This window comes from Protopterus annectens, chromosome 3.part1, assembly GCF_019279795.1.
Source record: "Protopterus annectens isolate FY-2018-M chromosome 3.part1, PAN1.0, whole genome shotgun sequence".
In the NCBI taxonomy this organism is placed as follows: Eukaryota; Metazoa; Chordata; order Ceratodontiformes; family Protopteridae; genus Protopterus; species Protopterus annectens.
In genome coordinates, this window is record NC_056732.1 from 81,142,503 (window position 1) to 81,160,043 (window position 17,541).

The window sequence follows — 17,541 nt, forward strand, 5'->3', positions numbered from 1 at the left end:
GTGCTGATAGCACCTAAGTGTGCTACAGTAAAGCTACAAAAGCCTGTTAAAGTGCTAGCCAATTATGCTAATTGAAGTGCAAGAAGTAAAAGAAGAAGCACCTTCTAAGGTGAAAATTGAAGAGCAGACTTTCTGGCACCGGTAATAGTTTACCTCAGCTGAGCGCCGCTGCACAGTGCGCAAACATGGGCTTTTACACCAAAAAGTTGAAAGGGATGGAAAAAATGCCCAAACAACCAAAAAAGTACAATTTCTGGACCAGAAACCACTCCTCTTGTGGTAGATAGGCTACCTAGTGCTTACCACTCCCACTGATAAGTTAGAAGGCTTCGTGCCAACACAGGAAGGTCTGGTGGGCTCAGAAACTTACAAAATAGTCCTGGATACAGCAAATCTGTATCTGGACTAGACTAGTTACAGGAAAGGCAGGAAACAAGCATAAAACTTTTTTTTTTTTGCAGAAAAGCAGTTAAAACAGTAACAAAAACACTTTAAATGCAGTACAAGCTAGCACACTTGAGTGTGTAGCAATATTAAGGCAATTACAGTTTAAATAAATGCAGATAAATTAAAAACAACAAAAAACAAGTGCAGAAAGCAATCTTGTCTTTCGGCTTTTCACGGTTAGGGGTCGCCACAGCGGAAGTCAGGCCCGCTAATGATTGGCAGTTGATTTTTAAGTGCTGAGTTGCCAGCCCTGACACACAACCTTCAACGAAGGTACGCCCATTCACACATGTCTCCACGCAGAAGACGCTCTAGCTGAAAATCGAACCGGACAGCGTCTTACTGTGAGGCGACAATGTTACTGGAGCACCACCACCGCGGTCAAAGTGCAGAAAGCAGTAAGTTATGAAAAAATCAAAATGGAGGCACTAAGTGCAGAATAAGAGCACATGAATACTTAAGAGCACACAGAACAGCAAACTAAGGTAATAAGGTAGAATACAGTTAAGGAAGAGCAGCTGAAGAAAGTATAAATTTTTTTTTTTTTTTTTTGAGTGGAGAGGGAGGGAACAGAGCATATTAAGATACTATAGGGGATGTCTTTCCCAAGTGCTCTCCCTGTACACAGCAGAGGAGATGGGACTGGTAGGAGTGTCTGAAATGAAAATATGATCTCACTGTACTCAGTTGAGTGAGCAAATGAAATGGGCCCAGGAGGAATGTCAAAACACAAATTTACAGCAGAACTAATACTCTTATTAATGAGGTGATAAGAGTCACAATTCTGTTCTCCCACAAGAGATGTAAAAAATAAAATATATGTTAGAATAAGATGGGGATAACACGAAAACAAGTAACATTATACACTAACAAGAAAAGAAGAACTTACACACATTTTTAAATGTTTAGTGTGTAGATGTGTTAGCACTGGTCTATACTTTTTGGGTCCAGTTACAAAGATGACCTTTGGGAATGAAAGTCATTTTAGTACTAACACTGAAAACATAATATATGTGGTATCCTGTAACCCATGCAGGGCCTTCTAACTATACAGGAAAAAAGAAGGAAATTTAAGCAGAGGGCATATGGTCATATAAATGCAATGAAAAGAGGGAGTGAGTATAATTCTTTATACAAACACAAGCTATTTTTGAAGATTTTAAAAGTTTCAGTATTTTTTTATTCTAGAAATAGTTGGTCAGGGTAGCAAACATGGTGACTTTGAACTGTTACTTAGTAAAAATTTAATCTGTTAGTAAATGTTGTTGTCTAGAGATAAGCCACCAGGCTTAAATTGTCTTAAATCAGTAGTAAGTTACAGGCCTTTTTTATGTCTTTATTTTTGAGGCTTTCTAATTGTTTTTTTGTTTTGCTAAAATATATGCATATGCATAGTCATTTACATTTTTTTCCACAGATTTTATTGATTATTTTTCCTTATTTTTAGCGTACAATTGTTTTTATGGTTGGTCAGTTTTAACAGTGATCTGATGAAGCCCTATGGGAGAAAGTGCTTTTCTTTTTTGTTTGTTTTTAATACACTTATGATTACAGTTTTTATTTTGGTTATATTTTTATGTGATGTTTCTTTATTTCGCATCTTTTCCTGGGTGCTGTTTTCTCGATGCATGTGCCTGTTGTCACAGACACATGCACACACACGTGCACATACAGACACACACACACACACACACACACACACACACACACACACACACACACACACACACACACACACACACACACACACACACCTTTCTTCACTTTAGCTGTCTGATTTTTTTGTTTTGTTCCATTATAGTTTTTAGTTTAGCACTCCTTTTGAATGGATCTTGTTGTCACCTTGGTGCTAAATGGGAGTTTTATGGCACCTTGTCCCTGTGTAAAGACAGACTGGGAGTTAATTACTAGTTCTGCACTTCAATTTATTGGGCTTTGTTTTATCGGTACTCTTTCTGTTATTTATTTTTAGTTTTGGATTTAAAGGAAAACTTCAGACTACAGCTAAAAATGTTTTTTTCTTTTACTCTGTCTTTATTTTGTGAGCTATTTTAACACCTCAAAATCACTCTGAGTGATTCTTACAGAATTTTAATATATTTTCCGCAAAATGGCTGCCAATGGGGCTTGACATATCAATGTGAACTTGTTTTCCTTCATTCCTTTCTCTTTCCCATAATCCATTTAAAATCTACTTTATATGAATCATGTTTTACCTAAGAAAGTAGTAGTGTATTCTCATCCCATTGACATATAATGAGATTAATGTCAGTCACTGTCATCTTATATACCTTCTGTAACGGGACTGATTCTTTTATTTCTTGAATGGCCCTCATTTGTGTGTGTCTCAGAGCTCATTTTACAGTACACTAAGAAGTTATACAGCTGCAACCAAAAAAATAGCTAAATCGCAGGTCTTTGTTCAAAGTGCCTTTTTGTTGTCCAAGATGAATTGACAGCCCCCCCCCCTGCATTTTGTCACTGCACTGAAGTATCTTTACAGTTTCATGCATATGGGACAGCTGCTATTGGAAAGGGCAGGATTTGAAAATAATTCTATTCTCCAGTGCCAGAAGTAGAAAGATTTATATTTTCATTCATTCATTCATTCACACACACACACACACACACACACACACACACACACACACACACACACACACACACACACACACACACACACACACAAACACACACACAGACACACACACACATCTCTCTCTTTCTCTCTCTCTCTCTCTATATATATATATATATACATATATGTGTGTGTGTGTGTGTGTGTGTGTGTGTGTGTATATATATATATATATATATATATAGAGAGAGAGAGAGAGGGAGAGCAAGAGAGTTACCTGAATGCTGTATAAAATGCTTTATTTGCATTTGTTTTCAGGGGTGTAGGAAGCAAATTCCATTTTGTACTCACAAACTCTTAGTGCTAACCCCCTTGGACACCTATCACTTAAAAATGGGCACATATCTCAAAGTGCTGCCCCCAAGTACTTAATAAATGCAAGTAGCATTTTCAGCTGTTCCCCCTAAAACTATTAAAAATATTGTTTTTAGATTAACAATATTGTACTTGATGTTAAAGGCATTCACTTAGTTATAGATATAATATGACCTGAAAAAAGCCATGTTGATGTGATACTCAGAAAAAAATAATGTACTCAGTAGAGAGTATGCCTAGCTACATCCTTATCTGATTTATAACTGTCATGTTCATGGTATGTCTCCATCTTTACAAATGACCTTCATTCTGTAATTCCTCAAGCTGACTGTATCCAATACGCTGACGACTCCACACTCATATGCGCTGCTGCTTCTCAATCAGAACTTCAGTCACTAACCCAAATGACCTTTAGTACAGTTGAAAACTGGCTCCTACAAAGACGTCTTATCCTTAACCCCAAAAAAACAAAAATGCTACTATTTACCCCCACCCGCAGACCCTCCCCACTTAACTTTACTATTACTTCAAATGATGGAACTATAATATCTCCTGAACCAACCACCAAACTACTCGGGGTACTAATAGATAACAACTTGTCCTTTGAACCTCACATTAATAACACCATAAAAATAGTAAACAAGAAACTAGGTTCCCTCTATAGAATAAAACCCTTTCTTACACCTCCAGCCAGGGTTACTATTGCTCGTACCCACCTCATCTCTACCTTGCTCTATGCCTCCCCTATCTATAGCAAAATATGTAGAAGTAATCTGAGTAAACTTACATCCTCCTACAACAATATTGCCAGATTTGCAGCTGGGTCCTCCTATAGAACTCATCACTGTATCAATCTGAATCAGTTAGGATGGTTAGAGCTGCCAAATTTAATACTTTTCAATCAATTAATAGTAGCCCATAAGATCCTGTATTTACCTCAAAATACACCCATACTTACATCCCTAGTCATCCCCTATAATAACCTCAAGACCTTACGCTCAGCTAATAACCTACTTATACAAATATCAAAATCCAACAACTTAGCTGGTGACACCTTGTTCTCCAATACAGTAGGTAAAGCCTGGAACATCCTCCCAAGCCAGCTAACCTCAATATCCTCTGTCAGCTTATTTAAAAGCAAGCTTAAACCCTACCTCAAATCACACTGGCTATGCCCCTGTGTTAACCCAGACTAAGTACCTAACTATTAACTAGACTCCCACAATTCCTAGCCTCTCATGATCATGATCTTGTGTTGTCTCACTAATTTTTAGTGAGCTTAACCTTCCTTAGGATTTTTTCTCATGTAAATAATTATATACTGTGGAATGATCAAACACCTTCATATAGTATCACAACCTATGTGTTAAATAACACTAGAAATCCATCCTTGTTTGCTGTTCTTCTATACTCTATCTATTGATCTCTAGTGTTTTTCTTTCTTAGGTTTTTGTGAGACCTTAGTATCTCTTATCATAAATTACTAGGTGTATCTAATTTTGTAATATGTTATAAAGATTTGTACTACACCATTTCTAATACAAATGTATTAGTCTTATTCATCTATTCTTAGATAAATTTTTCCTTTTTCCTACTGAAATATAAAATATATAATCTTAGGCTTGTACTATAATTGTTAAAACTTATGTAGCAAATTATACTGTTATTGTCTTTGTCTTGACCTTTTATGTTGTTGTAATTTGTGGAGCGTTTCTCCCCGGGCCTCCACTGAAAATGGACATATATCCAGCTGGACTAGCCCGTTCAACAAATGTAAAATAAAAAAAAAAATAAAAAAAATAAAATAAATAAATAAAATGTTGTTTTTCCCTCCATGCTAATACAAGTCTATAACAATATATGACCAACTTTCTATTCTTTAACTTTGGATAATTACTTTTTTCCTGAGGCACAGATGTCTTGTGGCATTATATTTTCTATCTTTTCTTGTTATTCTGCTGATATAGTGATTTGTTAAAGCACAGGAAATTCATCCTTCTACAAACCTGACTCTGTAAATGACACATTATCCTATTCTGCAGTCCCTGCAATGTGAAGATTTCTTTGAGGGGGCGGCTGAATATTATAGGAAATTCTTTACCAGCAGAATTTGTTTTATAATTAATGCTATTTTCTTTATAATTTATAATTAATGCTATTTTCTTTTTCTCCTTACTATACTGTTCCGTAATTCTACAGCCAAATATTGCCAGCTTTATATTCCTTACCTTCGGATTGCAGTGCATGCCTTCTAGCATTATGTTCTTCTCTTTTGATGTTATTCTGCTTATCAACTAGTTTGTTAATATACAACACAATTACTCTTCAGCAAAACTGACCCCTTGATAATGACAAAAGTACTAATTATGCCCTGGGCTCTGTAAGACTTGGACATTACTCTGTGTATTTTAGCAGGAAACTCACTCCTGATGGTTACAACTATCAGTGAACTGAGGCATGCAGCAACCCATTCCTTTTCCTCTAAATGAACTTGTGATATCTGAGAGTGCAGAGGACTAAAGTTCTGTTTCCAGTGCAAAGAGCAAATGGTTTGAATCTTTCCATCTTCATTTTCCTATTATGTGACCTGAGCAAGTCACTTGACCAAGCAGTACTTTGGGGCTATTGGGAATTTGGGCTAGACTCCAAGTGGTTTCCCAGACTGCATGCATAGCAACTTTGTATGAACCCATGTTCCTACCCCTTTATTCCTTTCTTCAGTACACATCACAACTATCACAGTACTGTTGCTACATTATGCTTCTTCAGTCTATTCTTAGCTCTGGTGGCCATGGGTTTCAATAAGACATTCATAGCTTTTTACTGCATGTTAATCTTTCTGTGATGTTTTTTTCCAGTCATAAATTGCAGTGGTGATGTATCACTGTGTACCAGACATTTCCTTTCTGCAATATCTTTTCCTTCTCCATTTTATTCCATTCCATTTCAGCCCACTGCCCACAGCCGACTATACCATATTACATTATCTACGGTATTCTCTTGCTCAAACACTCTTTTACATTTTTTTGTCATCACTGTATGCTTTGCTCTTTGCATGCTTTTCCCAGGTTACTCTTTGCCAAGCAGTTCTGTAATCTTCTTATGTCAAATTATGTGCACAGCGACTTTAGCAATGCTTACTGCTACCAAAGAGGGCACCGACCACCCACTAATATGTGATTCTACCCCTGGTAAATTCCACAATTATTGGACTATAAAATGTCAATGTTTTTACGGCCCATTACATGTTTCCTTTCTATCTGACACATCTTGACATGTGCTGCAAGTATTTTTTACCTCAGTCAGCACAAGATGAAGAAATTAAGATTTGCCATGATTTGATGAATAATAGATGGCTGCCCATATTATAATGCAAGTGCATTATTTTTCAAATGGAATTTCTTTAAACTGTGTAACACAGCTGACTCATACTTTCTTTGAAAACATACATTAGCACTGCCACACATTAAGCATTTTCAGTACAATGGTTTGTTGACCAGCATGAACACAGACAATGCCAACGAGACAAGCATAACATGGCTGTCAAATAAAGATGCTCCATTCACAATATGTTACACATATATCTGCATTTTCCCTTGTACAATATTAAAAAGGAACAGCATAAATTCAAAATTTCTGCTCATAATCTATTTTTTTCCATTCCGTTGCAGAGCCTTAGGAAGTATGGTATGTTTTAATGCACTTAATATTTTTAAGAAGCAGTGTAGTGCACTTCGTCAGCCCATTTTATCCTGTTGTTTTTCCCAGTGTTGCACAGGAACTGCTACGTCACCTTCACTCATGTCTTTCATACACCTCAGCAACATCTCGTCTGCTCTTTGTGTTGTGCCTTTAGTCTTCCCATTCAGTTCAACGTTGATTGTTTTCCATATGCAGCACTGCTTACATATTTACACACTTAATGCATGAATGTCACAATCAAGGACCCTGAGGTTAATAAACTCATTAACAAAAAAACTGAGTGTTTGGTATCTTTGTGTCAGTGTTTCACTCCATCTTTGCTTGGTAGTTTAGCTATACTTTGTGTCACTTGTACTCAGTGCTGTATTATGTATCTTGTTTATATGGAACTGAAAATTATAAGTGGTCTGTTTAGTGTTTTAATAGCATATGATTTCAAGACTAAAGTGGAAATACAAATGGCAGGGCCTATTTCATACATATGTACCTGGAGCTTCAGCCCCTTCACTCCCCTTGTTTATTTACTTACTTATTTACATTTGTTTACTGGGAAAGTCTAACTGGGAGTTAAACTCCTTTTCAATGGATACTCATGAAGAAATAAAACATGTTTATGTATAAAAAGTTATTATGCCAATGTACAAAAATTTACTAAAGCAAAAAACAAAAGCATTTATACATTTATGGCAGATATATCTCAAGATGTGAACAATGAATTAACTGCACTGTGCAATACACAAACCTTAAAGTGAGTCTCTCATACCAAATTAATAGACAGTTTTGGTGGTTGCAGTGTATAATACAGATACTGTAATGAGACTTTTTTAACATGAAAAAGTTACTTTAACTGCAGATTATATATGTGCATGGGTGCATACACATAAACACACGCACACATACATGCACGCACACACACACACACACACACACACACACACACACACACACACACACACACACACACACACACACACAGAAGCATATGATTTATCCTTCTTTATATACAAACACAATTTATTTTCATTTGGTGGACTAACACATACGTCAATATCCTGAAGGTAAACCAGACTATGTTGAACCAAAACTTTTACAACCTAGTATGCATGTGCAGAGGAAGAACCTCAACACATGCAATTTAAAAGCATTGTTTTGTGCAGGAGGCAAGCCCCCCCCCTGCACCCCCCCACCCCCCACCAATTATATATACCAACTCAGAGATCACACAATCCCTGGGAAAGGGAATATAACCCTACCTGGGGATTGTTGGTTTCACACTCCTGTTGACCATCTGTATAATCAACCAAATGCAGGTGATTAAACAGATATCAACCGAACTCCCTCTCGACCAAACCAATTGATCTCGCACACATATATGTTTCTATACATACATGTATGTTGTATACTACACACACATACTATATATATATATATATATATATATATATATATATATATATATATATATATTTATGTATAGACAGAGAGAGAGAGATAAACACTCAAAGTGCTTCTTATTTCCCTTTCCTAATATTTTAATAAAAGGGCATGTCGCACATGTGACGAAATTGAAGTGTATTAACCCACCACAGAGTTCGCGCAGGAATGGGCATGCCCGCCGTGACTGACATGCGGGAGGGAGGAGATTAACAATGGCAATGACTTTCCATTCAAATAATATAACATTAACATGGTGTTGAAGGTGTTGCATCTAGTCATTATGCTAAGTATGAATGTACCCCATTGTTGCATAGAGTCATTATCACATCAAAATGCACTGTTAATATCTGAAAATGTTTTTCATTATGTCATATTTGGAAAGAGGAGCATTTTTGTTTTTTTTGTTTTTTTTTCACGATATAACGTGAATCACACCCACCGCAGGTCTGTATTTTTCAAACTCGTTTGTCCCCATTATCAGTGTGTGCCCGGGGACAGAAATGCCTCACAGCATTACAGTGTGGGCTCTGATTTAGGTAGTTAGAATACTGTGACAGTACTGCTCAACTTCTTAATGCAAGAACTGTGGACAAAGTCTCCCATGATATGTGCAGGGGGTCAAAGAAATAGGGAAAGGTTTTTAATCTTGGTGTCATAAACCTAAAAGCCATTACTGGGCTAACTGTCTATCTTAGCAACGTCAAATGTGTGGTATTCTTCAGTAAGTGCAATCATCAGTGATTTGCCAGAAAGCCACACAGTCTTTAGAAGGCTCAATTGAAAAATAAGATGTGTACGTGTTTTCTGTTTATAAATGTAACTGTACAAACAGTACTTGCCTTTGTACTTTTGCACCGATTTGCGAAATAAAAAAAAATATTTTTTATGTTTTTATGTTATGCATGTAATGTTTTCTTTATAATCTAATTTTTTGTGCAATTATCTTTTGTTTTGGTGGATTTGAATATGCGTATAATGTTTTCTGTTTATAGATCTATACTACCTTGTGTTATGGTGGCATCTTTCAATCAAACGGTGGACGGTGCAGTCAAAATGCTCGCAGGCGGGGTTTGGGAGGGGCTTGCTACTGCGCATCTGGTGGGTTAATACACTTCAATTTCGCCACACATGTATGCTACAGTAAATTCAGCTGTATAGAATGGTTTCCAGCAATGGTTACATTTCCTTTGGAGACTAGAAAACACTCATGCATAAGGACTGATTCAAAGTATGTAGAAGATGTATTTTCCTATGGATCTGTGCACTAAATATGCATCCTCCTCTGGAAGGATGTCACAAGAAAGCATAAAATACAGTACACCTAGTTGATAGGGTGGCTACCTGTCTCACATCCTGCAGAGAAGTCCTGATTTGGACAATTCCACCCAGTTGGGGGAGCATGGAAAGGATAAATATGCTGATACTTTATAAAAATTACAAGAAAAAAAAAATATTTTTTGACTCTTCACTTAATGTCACAGACATCTTTGATACTACATTTAAGTCATCTTAACATAAAATAGCATATACAACCAACATTTCAATTTTAAAGCTTAGCATTTCAAAACCGTGATGCTGTTTATATAAATGTACCAGAAGAGGTGATAACTGCTTTTGAACCACTGACTGATCTAATTGCTTTGTTTTGCTATGAAAACCATGCATACAATGGAAGCAGCTGTGAATCAGTGTAAGCTTTCTTTTTCTGTGCAATAAAGACAGTGGAAAACAGATTCATACCTCTCTGTCTTTTTCATAGAACCTATTGAGCTCCTGACATCATGGGCAGCCACGGTGGTGCAGCGGTTAGCATTGCCATCTCACAGCAAGAGGTCCAGTTCGATCCTCGGCTGGGGTGCCTTTTGTGTGGAGTCTGCATGTCCTCCCTCTGGTCGCGTGGGTTTCCTCTGGGTGCTCCGGTTTCCTCCCAAAGACATGCTGTAGGTATATTGGACACTCTAAATTGGCCCTAGGTGTGAGTGTGTGCATGTGTGTGCCTTCTGTGGAAGGTTGGGCGTCGGGCTGGCAACTCGACACTGTAAAACTCCACTGCCAATCATGAGCGGACAGGTGATCTGCTGTGGCAACCCCTAACTGGGAAAAAGCCGAAAAAAGAAGAAAATTGAGCTCCTGACATCGGCAGGACTAATTACCCATATAAGATAGTCAGCAGTACCTGACAGTATAAACTACAGATTTATCTGTGTCTGTGGTATGTCATGCTGGCAGAGACCAATTCCTATGCTCTGCAAGATATCTGAGATGTTAAGTTTAAAAAAGGTGAGTGGGCTTTCCTTCCTTCAGCTCAAGGCAAAGAAATGAAAGTTTTATAAAATAAAACAGGTTTCTGGTACCTGCATAATACCAGAACTATACTGTAGGGAGAAAGGCAATCTAATGGTTGCGTTAAATATAGGAGAAGGTGCAGTTTCCCTTTAGAAATGACTTGCATTACATCAAGCTAGCTTTTAGTTGTAGCTAGGCTTATTGTCATGATTTATATTTTTTCTGCTTCTTATGAATATATTTGATTTCCATGGGTTAAATCCGTGATTGAAAAATCAGTCTGATGAGGTCCAGTTAGTGGACGAAAGCACTTAATCATGAATTAAAGTGGAGTTCTTCTGGTGATTAAGCCTGTTTGAGTTTGTTTCTTCTGTACCTTCATAGAAGAGGAATTAACATCTGAAATTTTGGACTGTTTTTTACTGTTCATTAATATTGTAATGTTTAAGTGTTTTTATTTTTAATTTTTCACAAATAACAAAGAAGTGAAGTCAGTCCTCTATTTATAGAAGAAGAGACCAGACCTTCAATTCATATCTGAATACTGATGAAAATAATACAGACTTGTTTGGCTTCCAGAAAAGCCATGTTGATTTCAAAAAGATCTAGTGGGAACACAGTATGCAAAGCAGAGACAGAGAGGATATGGCAAGGATAGACAGACAGCCATATGAACAGCGCAGCTTCACCTTATACCCATTCTGTGAATTAAGAAGTCCTGCTTTACAGGGAAGCCAAACACTAATAACAAGTATTGATCTAATTATTATTTTGGGGCCTTTTAGAGCATTTGTTATTAAGTTAGCACATAGCCACATTTTGGTTAGTCATTTAGCAAGGATAAGACAAAAGTTAGGATTTGACAATATTTTCTGATCTGGCATTATGAAGAACATAAAAATTTGTATATCTTGCCTTCTGTGGAAGGTTGGGTGTCGGGCTAGCTACTCGACACCGTAAAACTTCACTGCCAATCATGAGCGGACAGGTGATCCGCTATGGCGACCCCTAACCGGGAAAAGCTGAAAGAAGAAGAAGAAGAAGATTCAGCATGCCAATGAGAGCATCCAACCTAGAGTTTAGGAGCCCTTTTATACCATTACCTATCATGGAAATCAAATCACTTTTATAAAAGGAAACAGCTAAGGGCATCTGCGTACCATCTTCATACAGATAGAATAGTTGAGCATTTTTATAATTGTTAAAGTCTGTGTTATGAACGGCTATAGAACTGGACAGGAGAAATTGAGATCAGCCTCCTTCATACTTTCTTTTTACTGTAAGAAAAGTAACCAAAGCCTCAGCTGGATTCATATCCCTTGAAATGTTATAATGCAGATATCCCTCAGGCTTTCTAAATTCAGCAAAATAAGCTCCGGATGAGGAAAATACTCCTTTTCAAAGTGTAATAGGACATTTTGCAGACCTGTGGGTCAGGTTTAGAATTATAAAGCATATACTAAAAGAATATATGAATACAGCAAGATTACACTCAGAGAATACATACCAGGAGGTAAAGTAATTGTGTTAGTACCTGCTGATGAAAACAATTTCTTACACTGTGACAAGAACCTTTTAAAAATTGTAGAAAAGCTAAGTGAAGTAAATCATAAGGTGAGACAGATGGGGAAAAAAGAAAACCAGAACAGTCAGAAAGCATAAATATTTTGAAACCCTGGAGAGAAACAGAAGTTTGTGAAGTATCATTGCAGAAGAAGCTATGGCCCCCACTGCATATCCCAAAGTCAAAATAGAGGAGACACTGAGTGTCTTAGGAATAAGAATTATGGAAATGTGCACTTAGGAATAAAGATGTATTTCAGGCATGTCTGAGAGAAACAGTTTAATCCAGTACAACACAGAAAATGTGCCTTATAAGAAAAATACATTTAAAATCACACCAAATACAAAAATCCCAGCTCTAAAGCAATTAAAGAAGAGGAACAGAAAATGCTCAAACATGGGGTCATAGAAGAATTCCAGTGTAAATGGAACAGCTCCATCGTTTTGTTACCCAAGCCTAATGCATCTTTAATATCTTACAATGACTTCAGATATCCAAATTTGATTTATAATCTGTATCCTGAATGGACAAGCTGACCACAGAACTGGGCAGGGCTAGATTTCTGCCTAATTTTGACTTAACCAGACTCTATTAGCAGATTCCACTAGCTCAGAAGCTAAGAAAATAGTATTTTTCATTCAGGCAGCCTGTTCTGATGCTCAAAAAGTATAGTTATATTAGTATATTCACCATAACAATAGATGTTTGATTAGTAAATCATTCTTGTGTGAATTTATTATATGAATAGGGAAGAGCTGAAGACACAGTCCTCTTGCTGGATTTTTATCAGGACAGCAGCCCCAAGGGTATATGAGTGTGGTCTTATGCCTTGGCACTTGAAAAGGGGATATAAAAATAGAGAACACAGCATACCATACACTGTCCTTTTTTGGCTCAAAGGAAGTGACCAAAAGAGTCAGTGTAGCAATACAGTCTTCTGGCAAAGTTAAGGCAGCTCTAAAATCCTTAACCGACATATGGAAAAAATACACTAATGTAAATATAAATGGTATAAGTTTAGTAAAATGTTATAGTATCCCAAAGTCAACAGGGTATGGCAGGTAAAGAAATGTTCTAACATAATGTGGGCTAAGTGTTTCTAGAATATTACAAAAATTTTAAAATTAGAACATAAGTACATACAGAGATCAGCCCCAAAACAGGTGCAGGATAAGGGAGTCTGTCTTGCAGCAATTACTCTGTTATTCAAAAAAACATTCTGTTATGTTGAGGAGCAGAGATGTACCTAGGATGGGGTAAAAAGGGTGGCTGCCCTGGATGCAAGATGCTAGGGGCATGAGTGCAGTACTGGCATCAGTTTATGAAGCTGTAAGTATACCGCAGCTTTATAAATAAATGCGGGTACTGCATTTGTGGTTATGGTTGAAGCTCAATGTGTGATAGTAATTGTAGCAAGGTGCATGTTACAGTTGTAGCAAGCAGTTTGGTACAGTTACAGGAGGCAGAAGAGTTTTTTTTTATGGCCTTTAACATTGACAACACCTTTTTTAGAGAGAAGTCAATCTGGAGAACTGTCCAGGATGCTAAATAACCTAAGTCTGGTTCTGCTGAGTATACTCATGCAACTGTAGTGTGCTTATCATAAGGCTAAAGATCATTGTTACATGAATTCATTATATGAATGAGAAAATTGCCTCTCAGCCTGCAGTAAGGACCTAAATCACTGCCTGCAGGGTAGCTTAAACAAGTCCTGGTCTGTTTTTACACTACACATTCAGGTGGCAATGTTGGAAAATATGTTAGAGAATGTTCAAAAAACATCTCTCAGCTACTTTGGACAGATACATTTTAAAGAAAGCTGACTTAGTGAAATTAGCCTTAAACTCCTGACTCAGAGTTGATGTACTTTTCAGAGCAACAGATAGTTATTACTAATACACTTTGAAAGGATTGGAAAGAATCTGTATGGCAAATGCCTGACCATTTTCATTTCACAACTTATACAAGCATCCAGTCATAGTATTTTGATACTTTTATTTATTTTCATGTAATACCAGACTTGTTTGTGCTCATTCATTGTATGCAAAATCTTTTAACCTTTTCCTATTTTATCAAGGGAAGAAAAGACAATTTTATGGAATGGTTCAAGGTAATAAAGGAGGGACTTATTCTCATAGACACCCAGTTCTTGTGGAAAACTTTAAAAGGTTCTGTCCATATTTAGTTTAGAAATCCTTTGGTTGAGGTGATGGGAAATAGAAACCTTTTCCAAAAAAAGATATTTGAGAACTACTAAACTGACTCACTCAAAATAAGGTAGAGTTAGTTGTTCATTTACAAAGTCAAGAATGATTTAACTGTAAATGTGAGAGGCTATAGGTGGATACACACACATGTATGAAGAGATGACAGATAAATATACTTTAAAAGAAGAATATACCAAGCCAGCTGTGATGCCAGTGCACTGGCCCAGTAATCAAGGAGCATCAATCCTCACTACTCACACCAATGAGGGGCATGCACATTGCGATGATGTCAAGTACACACACAGTAAAGTACAATTTCCCTTAAGAGCACACAGAGATCACAGTCAGTCTGGGGCTGGATTCTCCCTTTCTCTCCAGATCCCCAGTAAGACTCCTCACTGGCACAGCTATAGGGTTAAGATCTCAGCCGAGTGGTCAAGCCAAAACCTCCGGCACCCTCTCTGTCCAACCAGTGCTTCGTGTCCCTGCCCAAGTAGCTGACACACACACACTTTGAGATTTGATTTATATACAGACACACAGACACTCCTGGGGTAGGCTGGCACAGGTTCACTAGCTATGCCCCCTTCTGCCCAGACTCTAAGGTAATACCAGCTGCCACCGACCACTACTTATCAGCTACTATAAGGCCCTTACAAAGGGTGACCAATTCTACTGTGTGATGTTACTATTATCCAAATGATAAGTGTGACCAACAGCAAGGCTATTTAGGAGTGGCCTATACAGGGTCACCAAATACATATGCAAGTACTCTAAAAACTTAAATATCTCTAAACAAACCAGCCACAATTAAAAGGTTTAAATATATTTAATAGCGAATAAAAGCACAAAACAATACTCAATAACTCAGCACAGTGACATCAGAGTTCAGGATCACAGGAAATACTTTAAAACAACATTGCAGGACAGTCTCAAATAAATACAAAAAACATCGAAACTAATCTTTACTGTATTCCTATTTATATCTAAGAGATACTATGTCCTAAATTACTTACTTATAGAGCCAGGCAAAAATAGATGAGAAGTGCTGATGAGAAAATGTTTCTAGGTCCAAAAGCAAATACAAAATGTAGACTTTCTCTGAGAGATAATTCCTAAATTACTATCAAACATTTCTGCTGGGCTATCTGAGATTACACCATTCCTTGTCACCTCTGCCTGTAGTTCCCAGGCTAAGAGAAACTTAAAAATGTAGCACCTCTGTGTCAAAAATACGTATCTTTTAGAAGTTTGCCTGGAACTGGAAGTCATAAAACAGTTACACACTTTTACCTTTTAAACCTGTAATTATTTCTGTTTCTAGCCAATAGAAAGAATTTCTAGCTACAGACATTCTGTCTCCTAGCTGAGATACAAACACCATCATAAACAATTCACTTATTTTCTTAGAGTTTGCAAGTTAACTCTGTTCTTTTCCAGTAGGGTACACTGTGGTTACATTCTTGAAACTCAGCACATAACATACAGTTTAACATAACATATAGTTTTCTTACATTTGTAAGACAAGCATACAAACCATATTACTATTCACAAATAACATAGAATTATTTACAACATTCTAGCTATCTGGGCTGGCAGTCTTCACACCAGAATTATACAAAGTAATAAGATTCTGCAGACTCTAAGGTACAGAATTGGAACCTAATCTTTTTCCTTTGTTTTTACACCAGTTCAAATTCTTCTTTATTTAAATAAGTATGGAAAACTAATCTTTTCCCTTTGCTTTTACACCAGTAAAAATTGTGGTCTTTTTGAATAAAAATGATTTCCAGGTGGTATTTTTTTATATTTCTTTAGAATAGATAATATACTTGAAGACAAAAAGAAGGCTGTTTAATATCACCCTGAAATTCTCCAGGCTATCAGGTTGAGAAACCTAAGGTTTGGATGCAGAAACCTGCCTGCCTGCTATGTTAAAAATCTGCTTTGAAGTTTATTCATTTGTTAATTGTATATGTGAACTAGCCATAATGAGTCCTTTTCAATGAAAAACCTAGGCTACAATAGCAACCTTAAATGTAATAGACATGGGCATTTAAGACTAGACAGTCAACCAGCATGATTTTAGAAGGTGACAGTAAAGTGGAGTACCATCCTTAGTGTGGAGTACCATCTCCACTCTACAGTACCATCCCCATTGTGGAGTAGCATTCCCAGTGTAGAGTACCATCCCCAGTGTGGAGTACCATTCCCAGTATGGAGTACCATCCCCAGTGTAGAATACCATCCCCAGGAAAAAAAAGACAGAGGCAAACTCTACACAGTATTAAAATGATGAACCAGGGTTGCCTTGACCAGTAAGAAGGTATGAGAATGAGCCTTAATTGTGTTTGTTTTACATTTAGTAACAACTTTAATTCTAAATGCAGATGATGGAAAAGGTATTGGTCACTCATCCCTGGTTATGAGGAAGCCTGAAACAAATCAGAGGAAGTTGTTGATTCATGTGAGTTTCAAGCAGCTTGTTTTAGATAATCTCATTTTTTATGATAAAAAGAGAACATTCTTGTCCAGCTTTCACTTAGGAAAGAATAATATTTATTTGCTAATAATGACTGATAAACTCCAGCTATGTAATTATTGTATCTAATCTGTACTGGGGAAAGGAATGCGTAAATTCCTGTTTTGTAACACATTACATTACTGTTGAGATGTTTGTGATAATTTGAAGCTTTCACAGTCTTAATGTGAAAGTTGTAAAGGTGTAGTCAAATAGCAGACATTTCTCTGAAGTTAATAAATTGTTTCATTTAGGATGAAGACTGTAGTTTTTTTTTCAAGGTCTTGCAGCTGATCACAGAACAAAGGGCAGTCCCTTGTTCATCTCATTCTGGTTATGCACCACCAGAATTTTTTCACATTTTAATTTATATTAATTGTAAAACATGCTTCAGATGCTATAAATTCTAATTACAAGGATTATG

The 17,541-nt window shown here is 36.9% G+C and overlaps 1 protein-coding gene across 1 annotated transcript in view; it reads right to left on the reverse strand.

Moving 5' to 3' along the window:
* Positions 1 to 17,541, reverse strand: part of LOC122797635 (fer-1-like protein 4) — a 1,984,889-nt gene that overhangs the window by 820,419 nt on the left and 1,146,929 nt on the right. The gene's annotated exons all lie outside the window — the stretch shown is intronic.